The sequence below is a fragment of the Oncorhynchus mykiss genome, chromosome 21 (genome assembly GCF_013265735.2).
Source record: "Oncorhynchus mykiss isolate Arlee chromosome 21, USDA_OmykA_1.1, whole genome shotgun sequence".
NCBI lineage: Eukaryota > Metazoa > Chordata > Actinopteri > Salmoniformes > Salmonidae > Oncorhynchus > Oncorhynchus mykiss.
This window is the reverse complement of record NC_048585.1, coordinates 64,540,874-64,551,822: the sequence shown is the minus strand read 5'-3', so window position 1 is coordinate 64,551,822 and position 10,949 is coordinate 64,540,874. Positions and strand designations below refer to the sequence as shown.

The window sequence follows — 10,949 nt, the reverse complement described above, 5'->3', positions numbered from 1 at the left end:
ATAGCAACACTACCACTGGTAGAGACTGGAAATGGTTATAACATCACCATTGGTAGAGACTGGCTATAACTCTACCACTGGTAGAGACTGGTTATAACACTACCACCGGTAGAGACTGGTTATAACACTACCACTGGTAGAGACTGGTTATAACACTACCACTGGTAGAGACTGGTTATAACACTACCACTGGTAGAGACTGGTAATGGTTATAACACTACCACTGGTAGAGACTGGTAATGGTTATACCACTACCACTGGTAGAGACTGGTAAAGGTTATAACAACACTACCACTGGTAGAGACTGGTAATGGTTATAACTACACTACCACTGGTAGAGACTGGTAATGGTTATAACAACACTACCACGGGTAGAGACTGGTTATAACACCACCACTGGTAGAGACTGGTAGTGGTTATAACACTACCACGGGTAGAGACTGGTTATAACACTACCACCGGTAGAGACTGGTTATAACACTACCACTGGTAGAGACTGGTTATAACACTACCACTGGTAGAGGCGGTTAATGGTTATAACAACACTACCACTGGTAGAGACTGGTTAAGGTTATAACAACACTACCACTGATAGAGACTTGTTATAACAATACCACTGGTAAAGACCTGTTATAACACTACCACTGGTAGAGACTGGTAACGGTTACAACACTACCACTGGAAGAGACTGGTAATGGTTATAACAACACTACCACTGGTAGAGACTGGTAATGGTTATAACAACACTACCACTGGTAGAGACTGGTAATGGTTATAACACTACCACTGGTAGAGACTGGTTATAACAACACTACCACAGGTAGAGACTGGTAATGCTTATTACACTACCACTGGTAGTGACTGGTTATAACAACACTACCACCGGTAGAGACTGCTAATGGTTATAACTACACTACCACTGGTAGAGACTGGTAATGGTTATAACAACACTACCACTGGTAGAGACTGGTTATAACACCACCACTGGTAGAGACTGGTAGTGGTTATAACACTACCACGGGTAGAGACTTGTAATGGTTATAACAACACTACCACTGGTAGAGACTGGTAAAGGTTATAACAACACTACCACTGGTAGAGACTGGTAATGGCTATAATACTACCACTGGTAGAGACTGGTAATGGTAATAACACTACCACTGGTAGAGACTGGTAATGGTTATAACACTACCACTGGTGGAGACTGGTAAAGGTTATAACAACACTACCACTGGTAGAGACTGGTAATGGTAATAACACTACCACTGTTAGAGACTGGTAATGGTTACAACACTACCACTGGTAGAGACTGGTAATGGCTATAACACTACCACTGGTAGAGACTGGTAATGGTAATAACACTACCACTGGTAGAGACTGGTAATGGTTATAACACTACCACTGGTAGAGACTGGTAATGGTTATAACACTACCACTGGTAGAGACTGGTAAAGGTTATAACAACACTACCACTGGTAGAGACTGGTAATGGTAATAACACTACCACTGGTAGAGACTGGTAATGGTTATAACACTACCACTGGTAGAGACTGGTTTAAACACTACCACTGGTAGAGACTGGTAATGGTAATAACAACACTACCACTGGTAGAGACTGTAATGGTTATAACACTACCACTGGTAGAGACTGGTAATGGTAATAACAACACTACAACTGGTAGTGACGGGTTATAACACTACCACTGGTAGAGACTGGTTATAACACTACCACTGGTAGAGACTGGTAATGGTAATAACAACACTACAACTGGTAGAGACTGGTTATAACACTACCACTGGTAGAGACTGGTTATAACACTACCACTGGTAGAGACTGATTATAACACTACCACTGGAAGAGACTGGTAATGGTAATAACAACACTACCACTGGTAGAGACTGTAATGGTTATAACACTACCACTGGTAGAGACTGGTAATGGTAATAACAACACTACCACTGGTAGTGACGGGTTATAACACTACCACTGGTAGAGACAGGTTATAACACTACCACTGGTAGAGACTGGTTATAACACTACCACTGGTAGAGACTGATTATAACACTACCACTGGAAGAGACTGGTATTGGTTATAACACTACCACTGGTAGAGACTGGTAATGGTTATAACACTACCACTGGTAGAGACTGGTAATGGTAATATCACTACCACTGGTAGAGACTGGTAATGGTTATAACACTACCACTGGTAGAGACTGGTAATGGTTATAACACTACCACTGGTAGAGACTGGTAAAGGTTATAACAACACTACCACTTGTAGAGACTGTTAATGGTAATAACACTACCACTGGTAGAGACTGGTTTAAACACTACCACTGGTAGAGACTGGTAATGGTTATAACACTACCACTGGTAGAGACTGGTAATGGTAATAACAACACTACCACTTTTAGAGACTGGTAATGGTAATAACAACACTACCCACTGGTAGTGACAGGTTATAACACTACCACTGGTAGAGACTGGTTATAACACTACCACTGGTAGAGACTGGTTATAACACTACCACTGGTAGAGACTGATTATAACACTACCACTGGAAGAGACTGGTAATGGTTATAACACTACCACTGGTAGAGACTGGTTATAACACTACCACTGGTAGAGACTGGTTATAACACTACCATTGGTAGAGACTGGTTATAACACTACCACTGGTAGAGACTGATTATAACACTACCACTGGAAGAGACTGGTAATGGTTATAACACTACCACTGGTAGAGACTGCTAAAGGTTATAACAACACTACCACTGGTAGTGACGTGTTATAACACTACCACTGGTAGAGACTGGTTATAACACTACCACTGGTAGAGACTGGTTATAACACTACCATTGGTAGAGACTGGTTATAACACTACCACTGGTAGAGACTGATTATAACACTACCACTGGAAGAGACTGGTAATGGTTATAACACTACCACTGGTAGAGACTGGTAAAGGCTATAACAACACTACCACTGGTAGAAACTGGTAATGGTTATAACACTACCACTGGTAGAGACTGGTAATGGTTATAACACTACCACTGGTAGAGACTGGTAATAACATTACCACTGCTAGAGACTGGTTATAACACTACCACTGGTAGAGACTGGTTATAACACTACCACTGGTAGAGACTGGTTATAACACTACCACTGGTAGAGACTGGATATAACACTACCACTGGTAGAGACTGGTTATAACACTACCACTGGTAGAGACTGGTAATGGTTATAACACTACCACTGGTAGAGATTGGTAATAACACTACCACTGGTAGAGACTGGTTATAACACCACTACTGGTAGAGACTGGTATTGGTTATAACACTACCACTGGCAGAGACTGGTAATAACACTACCACTGGCAGAGACTGGTAATAACACTACCACTGGTAGAGACTGGTTATAACACTACCACTGGTAGAGACTGGTAATTGTTATAACAACACTACCACTGGTAGAGACTGGTAATGGTTATAACACTACCACTGGTAGAGACTGGTAATAACACTACCACTGGTAGAGACTGGTTACAACACTACCACTGGTAGAGACTGGTAGTGGTTATAACACTACCACTGGTAGAGACTGGTAATGGTTATAACCACTCTGTACTCTGGTTAATTGCGAAATTCCCTAAACGTTCCCAAACTGTTTCCTGCTTGGAAGATTCATAATGGGGATACAATAAGCTGGAAATCCAGGAGTCCTTCAACTTGGATCTCTGGAAAACACTCTATGGCTGGTTTGTATTTATGTTAATGAAGGCATTTCTGCTTTTCGATAAGATACCCAGAAGCATTACTAACTTGTGTTCTCCTTCTGGTCTCCTCTCCTTCCTTCTAGTCCTCTGCTGGTCTCCTCTCCTTCCTTCTATTCCTCTGCTGGTCTCCTCTCCTTCCTTCTAGTCCTCTGCTGGTCTCCTCTCCTTCCTTCTAGTCCTCTGCTGGTCTCCTCTCCTTCCTTCTAGTCCTCTTCTGGTCTCCTCTCCTTCCTTCTATTCCTCTGCTGGTCTCCTCTACTTCCTTCTAGTCCTCTGCTGGTCTCCTCTCCTTCCTTCTAGTCCTCTGCTGGTCTCCTCTCCTTCCTTCTAGTCCTCTGCTGGTCTCCTCTCCTTCCTTCTAGTCCTCTGCTGGACTCCTCTCCTTCCTTCTAGTCCTCTGCTGGACTCCTCTCCTTCCTTCTAGTCCTCTGCTGGACTCCTCTCCTTCCTTCTAATCCTCTGCTGGTCTCCTCTCCTTCCTTCTAGTCCTCTGCTGGACTCCTCTCCTTCCTTCTAGTCCTCTGCTGGTCTCCTCTCCTTCCTTCTAGTCCTCTGCTGGTCTCCTCTCCTTCCTTCTAGTCCTCTGCTGGACTCCTCTCCTTCCTTCTAATCCTCTTCTGGTCTCCTCTCCTTCCTTCTAGTCCTCTGCTGGTCTCCTCTCCTTCCTTCTAGTCCTCTGCTGGTCTCCTCTCCTTCCTTCTAGTCCTCTGCTGGTCTCCTCTCCTTCCTTCTAGTCCTCTGGACGACCCTCTTTCTTCATGCCGCCGAGACAAACTTTACACCTCACCTAACTCATGCCTCTCTTTATTGTCACTCAGTGTGTTTTTGTGTGTGTGATTGAGATAGATGGAGAGAGAGAGAGAGAGAGAGAGAGAGAGAACAAAAAATACACACTCGACAGGTCAGGTTTAGAGGCGGTAGGAGGGGAGAGAGAGTGACATGCCTCACTCCACAGGTCAGGTTTGGAGGGGAGAGAGAGTTAGAGAGAGAGAGAGAGAGAGAGAGAGAGAGAGAGAGAGAGAGAGAGAATAGACTTTCTTGTTTGTGTATTGTGTATTTATGACTATTGTGAATTGTTTCAAATAATTCAGTATTATCTGCCGTTGATAGTTTTTAATGTCGCCTCATCGAATTTCAATAAATAATTTTCCGTCTCTCAGTCACTTAGTATCTATGAGCCCTAGCCACTTCCTCAATGTGTTCTAGAATGCCAGGTGCCCCTTTCTATGTTCTATTTAAGCACTAAGGCACAAGTCAGTGTTGAATACAGTCACAGGTAAAAGGCGGGCCTGTAAACCCATTGACCTGTGACTGTTTTGAGCATGTACTTTAGCACTGACTCGCGTGCCTTATTGCTTTTATAAAATATTTTCCAACATGGTAACCTTTGTCCCCAGGCTATTACGCACGGCTCACACAAGCCTGACCATAGACTTCTATCGGAGTGACTTACCGAGTAAAGTATTTGCCATCATTTCATTTGAACCAATCACACAACTGCGAAGCTCTGTGCTTGTGGTGTGCTAGCGTACACAGAGGGTTAGGGGGAAGGTGTTGTGGGAGATGATTGGTTGGTAGATTTAAGCCAATTATGTGGCTGAGTCATTGGTGCCAATCTCCCGGCACGCTGTATTGGCTAAGGCCGAGTTCGGCACATTGGTCCACTAGACTCTTAGTGCATTTGGACGGAGGCATAATCTAGGAATAAGATTTCTATCATTTTAAAATAACAAGGAATTACATATTTTTATCAAAACTGTTATTTGATAGTTAAATGAAAACTATTTCATTCCTCCACCAAAGGTAATAGCCTGCCAAGAATTGTTAGTTATTTTGGTCATGTTGGTACAGATGCCCTCCGATCTTTAAATTAATTATTTTTGCATAGTTGCTATGCTAAAGGACTGGTCGTTCTAACAAATGTGGTTGAAGTGTAGACTGTCTGACGCTAACTTCAGCTAACAGTCAAACATCTGGAATGGCAGTAAACTAGCAGCTAACAGTCAAACACCTGGAATGGCAGTAAACTAGCAGCTAACAGTCAAACATCTGGAATGGCAGTAAACTAGCAGCGAACAGTCAAACATCTGGAATGGCAGTAAACTAGCAGCTAACAGTCAAACACCTGGAATGGCAGTAAACTAGCAGCGAACAGTCAAACACCTGGAATGGCAGTAAACTAGCAGCGAACAGTCAAACATCTGGAATGGCAGTAAACTAGCAGCTAACAGTCAAACACCTGGAATGGCAGTAAACTAGCAGCGAACAGTCAAACATCTGGAATGGCAGTAAACTAGCAGCTAACAGTCAAACACCTGGAATGGCAGTAAACTAGCAGCGAACAGTCAAACACCTGGAATGGCAGTAAACTAGCAGCTAACAGTCAAACACCTGGAATGACAGTAAACTAGCAGCGAACAGTCAAACACCTGGAATGACAGTAAACTAGCAGCTAACAGTCAAACACCTGGAATGACAGTAAACTAGCAGCTAACAGTCAAACACCTGGAATGGCAGTAAACTAGCAGCGAACAGTCAAACACCTGGAATGGCAGTAAACTAGCAGCGAACAGTCAAACATCTAGAATGACAGTAAACTAGCAGCGAACAGTCAAACACCTGGAATGACAGTAAACTAGCAGCTAACAGTCAAACACCTGGAATGACAGTAAACTAGCAGCTAACAGTCAAACACCTGGAATGGCAGTAAACTAGCAGCTAACAGTCAAACACCTGGAATGGCAGTAAACTAGCAGCGAACAGTCAAACATCTGGAATGGCAGTAAACTAGCAGCTAACAGTCAAACACCTGGAATGGCAGTAAACTAGCAGCGAACAGTCAAACATCTGGAATGGCAGTAAACTAGCAGCTAACAGTCAAACACCTGGAATGGCAGTAAACTAGCAGCGAACAGTCAAACACCTGGAATGGCAGTAAACTAGCAGCTAACAGTCAAACACCTGGAATGACAGTAAACTAGCAGCGAACAGTCAAACACCTGGAATGACAGTAAACTAGCAGCTAACAGTCAAACACCTGGAATGCTAGCTAACTTCAGCTAACAGTCAAACACCTGGAATGGCAGTAAACAAGCAGCGAACAGTCAAACACCTGGAATGACAGTAAACTAGCAGCTAACAGTCAAACACCTGGAATGCCAGTAAACTAGCAGCGAACAGTCAAACACCTGGAATGACAGTAAACTAGCAGCTAACAGTCAAACACCTGGAATGACAGTAAACTAGCAGCTAACAGTCAAACACATGGAATGCCAGTAAACTAGCAGCGAACAGTCAAACACCTGGAATGCTAGTAAACTAGCAGCTAACAGTCAAACACCTGGAATGCTAGCTAACTTCATTTAATTACATTGATGCGTGAATGATTTATTTTTTCCCCTTTTTTCATGATATCCAATTGGTAGTTACAGTCTTGTCCCATCGCTGCAACTCCCGTACGGACTCGGGAGAGGCGAAGGTCAAGAGCCATGCGCCCTCCGAAACACGACCCTGCCAAGCCGCACCGCTTCTTGACACACTATGCACTTAACCCGGAAGACAGCCGCACCAATGTGTCGGAGGAAACACGGTACAACTAGCGACCGTTTCAGTGTGCTCCCAGACCGCTACAGGAGTCGCTAGAGCGTGATGGGACAAGGACATCCCTGCCGGCCAAACCCTCCCCTAACCCGGACGACACTGGGCCAAACCCTCCCCTAACCCGGACGACACAAGGGCCAAACCCTCCCCTAACCCGGACGACACTGGGCCAAACCCTCCCCTAACCTGGACGACGCTGGGACAAACCCTCCCCTAACCCGGACGACACTGGGCCAAACCCTCCCCTAACCCGGACGACGCTGGGCCAAACCCTCCCCTAACCCGGACGACGCTGGGCCAAACCCTCCCCTAACCCGGTCGACACTGGGCCAAACCCTCCCCTAACCTGGACGACGCTGGGACAAACCCTCCCCTAACCCGGACGACACTGGGCCAAACCCTCCCCTAACCCGGACGACGCTGGGCCAAACCCTCCCCTAACCCGGACGACGCTGGGCCAATTGTGCACCGCCTCCTGGGTCTCTTGGTTGCGCCCGGCTTTCGACACAGCCTGGGATCGAACCCGGGTCTGCAGGGATGTCTCTAGCACTGCGATGCAGTGTCTTGGACCGCTCAGAAAAGAAGTTAATTTATCATCTGGACGCTGTTCACTATGTACGGTACTACAAGGGAGATCGCAATTCAAATGTTAGGTCAAGTGTCAAAATGTGGACGCTGAAAGAGAATTTTATTCTTCGACTCTGGTGCTCAATTTATAAATCAGGAAATGTTTTTATCAACTTTGAACTAAATGTAAATTGTTTTGCATATATATCTTCCTTTATATGTTGTGAATACATTTGGTAAATATCAATGTTGTCTGATTAACCGTTTGTGAGCATGTCTCTCTGTCTCTCTTATTCCAAGATGGCGTAGCAGTTAGATAGCCAATAGAAACACATTGAATAACAGAGAGTCCTTACTGCTATTAGCCCATAGGAACACATTGAATAACACATTCATACATGGAATAACATGAATACATCAAAAAGGAAGTTTGTTTTAAAGTGTCTGAGAGATATGAGATGTTTTGACACATATTTGACCCCTTGTTTTAGGCACTAAACTATTTCCATATATACTGTTCGTCGTCCCATTCATGTGTTTTAACTGATACCAGGCTGCCTTCAGAGGAGTCTTGTGAGGCCTGTGGGCGTCTTAGACCTTTACAGACCAAAGAGACGTTCTCCTGAGAAGAACGATGTTCGTGATGTCTTCGGGTCTGACAAACACCCCTCTAGAAGATATCTCTAGAAGATATCTCTAGCTTAAACTGATGCATTTTATGGGGATTTAATTCGATGGACATCGACTCTATGGGGTTTAAAGAGGATAGTTGGGATATTGAAAACTTCATTGGTATTCATATAAACCTGTTTTGGATTCAACATATCAATGTAGGACTCATACATAACATCTGTTTCCTCCTAGCGGAGAAAGCCACGCAATCCAATCCAACATTCAATGATTCATGAACTCTGTGACCTCTCTCTCTCTCTCTCTCTCTCTCTCTCTCTCTCTCTCTCCCCCTCTCTCTCTCTCTCTCTCTCTCTCTCTCTGTCTCTCTATCTCTCTCTGTCTCTCTCTCTCTCCCCCCCCCCCCCCCCCCTCTCTCTCTCTCTCTCTCTCTCTCTCTCTCTCTCTCTCTCTCTCTCTCTCTCTCTTCTGTCTCTTTCCCAGACATTGGACTGTAGGCAGGTGACCTTGGTAGGCTAGTTAATAAAAACTTTAATTTATGACAGCAGTCTAAATCTATAATCCCCAGCAGGTCGTGGGAAGAAGAACACTGTGTTTTACTCCTGTCAAGCCGGAGGAAGTTTTGAGTTAGAACTCAAAGTACGTGTTCCTCATTTCCAATGTTCTCTCTAAACTGCCTGTGGGGTGCGTGGGGTGCGTATCTCCCCTGGGACTATATCAGCCTGCACAGAGAAGCACCAGATTGAACTTGACTCAACTTGCTAGAGTTTTCCCCTTCAGTTAACACTATCCATGTTCCCCTTCAGTTAACACTATCAACGTTCCCCTTTAGTTAACACTATCCATGTTCCCCTTCAGTTAACACTATCAACGTTCCCCTTCAGTTAACACTATCAACGTTCCCCTTCAGTTAACACTATCAACGTTCCCCTTCAGTTAACACTATCAACGTTCCCCTTCAGTTAACACTATCAACGTTCCCCTTCAGTTAACACTATCAACGTTCCCCTTTAGTTAACACTATCCATGTTCCCCTTCAGTTAACACTATCAACGTTCCCCTTTAGTTAACACTATCCACGTTCCCCTTCAGTTAACACTATCAACGTTCCCCTTCAGTTAACACTATCAACGTTCCCCTTTAGTTAATACTATCCATGTTCCCCTTCAGTTAACACTATCAACGTTCCCCTTCAGTTAACACTATCAACGTTCCCCTTTAGTTAACACTATCCATGTTCCCCTTCAGTTAACACTATCAACGTTCCCCTTCAGTTAACACTACCAACGTTCCCCTTCAGTTAACACTATCAACGTTCCCCTTCAGTTAACACTATCCATGTTCCCCTTCAGTTAACACTATCAACGTTCCCCTTCAGTTGACACTATCAACGTTCCCCTTCAGTTAACACTATCAACGTTCCCCTTCAGTTAACACTATCAACGTTCCCCTTCAGTTAACACTATCAACGTTCCCCTTCAGTTAACACTATCAACGTTCCCCTTTAGTTAACACTATCCATGTTCCCCTTCAGTTAACACTATCAACGTTCCCCTTTAGTTAACACTATCCACGTTCCCCTTCAGTTAACACTATCAACGTTCCCCTTCAGTTAACACTATCAACGTTCCCCTTTAGTTAATACTATCCATGTTCCCCTTCAGTTAACACTATCAACGTTCCCCTTCAGTTAACACTATCAACGTTCCCCTTTAGTTAACACTATCCATGTTCCCCTTCAGTTAACACTATCAACGTTCCCCTTCAGTTAACACTACCAACGTTCCCCTTCAGTTAACACTATCAACGTTCCCCTTCAGTTAACACTATCCATGTTCCCCTTCAGTTAACACTATCAACGTTCCCCTTCAGTTGACACTATCAACGTTCCCCTTCAGTTAACACTATCCATGTTCCCCTTCAGTTAACACTATCAACGTTCCCCTTCAGTTAACACTATCAACGTTCCCCTTCAGTTAACACTATCCATGTTCCCCTTCAGTTAACACTATCAACGTTCCCCTTCAGTTAACACTATCAACATTCCCCTTCAGTTAACACTATCAACGTTCCCCTTCAGTTAACACTATCAACGTTCCCCTTCAGTTAACACTATCAACGTTCCCCTTCAGTTAACACTATCAACGTTCCCCTTCAGTTAACACTATCAACGTTCCCCTTCAGTTAACACTATCCATGTTCCCCTTCAGTTAACACTATCAACGTTCCCCTTCAGTTAACACTATCAACGTTCCCCTTCAGTTAACACTATCAACGTTCCCCTTCAGTTAACACTATCAACGTTCCCCTTCAGTTAACACTATCAACGTTCCCCTTCAGTTAACACTATCAACGTTCCCCTTCAGTTAACAC

General features: G+C 44.1%; 1 protein-coding gene across 1 annotated transcript in view; it reads right to left on the bottom strand.

Annotated features, from left to right (window-relative positions):
- Positions 1-3,881, bottom strand: part of LOC110510008 (sodium/hydrogen exchanger 9B2) — a 32,043-nt gene extending 28,162 nt beyond the window's left edge. The window contains exon 1 of the mRNA XM_036958430.1: positions 3,826-3,881. The gene's annotated coding sequence lies outside the window, so the exon portion shown is untranslated. The remainder of the gene's footprint in view (positions 1-3,825) is intronic.
- Between the last annotated feature and the right edge of the window lie 7,068 nt (positions 3,882-10,949).